This window comes from Helianthus annuus, chromosome 14, assembly GCF_002127325.2.
Source record: "Helianthus annuus cultivar XRQ/B chromosome 14, HanXRQr2.0-SUNRISE, whole genome shotgun sequence".
Classification (NCBI taxonomy): domain Eukaryota; kingdom Viridiplantae; phylum Streptophyta; class Magnoliopsida; order Asterales; family Asteraceae; genus Helianthus; species Helianthus annuus.
The window spans coordinates 165,911,022-165,913,327 of NC_035446.2; the positions used below are offsets into that span (position 1 = coordinate 165,911,022).

The window sequence follows — 2,306 nt, forward strand, 5'->3', positions numbered from 1 at the left end:
GAATGGATATTTATCACCAGGACCAAAGCTTAGCTTCCTGTATTGTTGCATCCAGTAAAAAACATAAAGCATTTCTAAAACAGTAGCAAAAGAAATCTTTAGTTTATGACAACATGCCAAATGTAATAGTTGAATATTTTGAACACTTATTCTTATTTTTGTGATGTGGTTGTTAAAAAAACTGTGAAACTCACTCATTCTTTTAAAATGAAGTTGTTTGCATGTTCACGAAGAACAATAATTTATTTGAAACAAAAACCTTGTACAATGGTCTAAGCAAGTAATCACTTTTTAAAGTATAGTTGCATTAGTAAAAAGGCATATTCCTCGACTTGCGAGCTGTTTGAACATGCCTGCCCACAATACAACACTTTAACGTGAACCCATTTTTCTTATATCCGTACTGACCCAAAACCTATCCCGACCCACCCCTTTTGCCAACTTTACATGAAAGTGTTCAATCATCATGGTTACAGATAGCAAAATGCCTGGTCCACTATTTGAACCATTATACTTATTATTCATTTCTCGTAGATCATCCTTGTGGAAATTTTTGCATGATATTAAAAAAAATCCTTATATCGGCGACTTACCGGTACCAGCCGAGAAACCATACCTTTTGAATCAATTAACTTACAATCTCCAGAGATTCGAGGTCATCCACCATGGTGATGTTACTGATGATGGCTGTGATCATGTTTTCGGAGGAGAATTTTGAAAGAGATGAGATAGAGATCATTTCAACAACAAAGTCTACGGCGAAGTTGGCTACCAAAATCATGATGGTTTACAATGAGGATTAGGATTTTGGGTGAGTGCAAGATCCAAATAAATCAAACAAAGGAAGGATCTGATCGATGATTTGTCTTTGTAATCCTTGCAATGATCGGATGGAAGGCTGCTCTTTAAGAGGATCCAGTAGCCTTGCAACAATGTTAAGGCTATTGTTGGCACTGTGACTCAGATCAGCCTTTTACCTCATGGTACTAAAAGGGCCTCTGGTTTTTGTACTCATATCATTAGTATCATTAGAGCACAATCTGTACCTCACCATGGAAAAAAGCCCCTTCAAAACATTATAATAAAAGTAGGGTATTTAACATATCACCGGAGGAAACAAACACTTTGCTAGAAAACCATATCCCTAAATTGTAGATTTGAAAGTCCAGTGGCAATACTAATTGTTATTTCAACGCTAGAACCAACACAACAATTAGATAGGACATCATCTTCATCAACAACACAAATGAAATTAGTAGTTTAAACCCTAAATCTGACCTCTCGATTTGATTACGAATATTAAAAAAAAAAACAATCTGTATATAAAACAAATGGTGGAGATTTGCTTACCTGCAGATGTTATCAGAGATTTGAAAGACGGTTGAGATTATCATCTTCCATGAGATTATCAGAGAGAGAATAAGGGTGGAGAGGCAGAGAAACCGATTCGGGTGCGATAGGGTTTGCTTTGAAAGGAGGAGCAATAGGGGAAAACTGGGTCGGATCTATCTCTTTAATCGGAATCGGGCACAAAAAAAAACTCACGGGGATTAATTATTATTGAGCGGGAATAACACTCTTAAGAAGCCTGATTGAGTGACACGTGTCCCAAATTAGGTTTCTTTTATTATATGTATAGATTTGTTTAAGGATTGGAACTCAATATCCTAATATTTGTTTAAGGATTGGAACTCAAAAATTACACTAATCTTACACTTAGCCGATAAAATTGAGAGATAACCTAGGCTACCCCTAATCCCTTTATAGATCCGCGTGTGTCTGCATAGTTGAATCTTCCTATACTAATAAACGAAAATCATTTTGTACACGTGTCACTCTCTGGTGTCTCCCCCCTTTTAATAATAGTATTACATATTAATTAATATAGTTAGAGATAAACGTCTAAATTCAAATTTAAATAATAATTATCTATAACAAATATAAATGTATCAGATAATATAATAAGTATAATATTATTTAATATAGTTAGAGATCAAACGTATAATTTCAAATTTAATTAATAGTAAATTATTTTTTGAGTCCCTATGTTTTAGTGGTTTTAACCACTTGAATCCAAAATCAAAAAGTTTAACACTTTGAGTCTCTAACCGCTCATTCACACCCTCTGTAAAAAAAAAATCAAAACACCTTTTGTAAGGTTGAGTTCCCTAAGTTCTCACAACTTGTAGAAGTTTTCATTTTACCTTAACCATATATATTTGTTAAGATAAAATATATTATTTGGATATAAACTATAATTACTAATAAAGTATCAAATCACATGTACAAGTAATGAAAATATAACT

The 2,306-nt window shown here is 33.5% G+C and overlaps 1 long non-coding RNA gene across 1 annotated transcript; it reads right to left on the reverse strand.

Moving 5' to 3' along the window:
- Positions 1 to 288: 288 nt before the first annotated feature.
- LOC118486767 lies at positions 289 to 1,635 on the reverse strand. The gene is made up of 2 exons (XR_004879807.1): positions 1,351 to 1,635; positions 289 to 1,066 (listed from the first exon to the last, which is right to left on the reverse strand). It is a non-coding gene; the product is annotated as an uncharacterized LOC118486767 (long non-coding RNA).
- Positions 1,636 to 2,306: the final 671 nt, after the last annotated feature.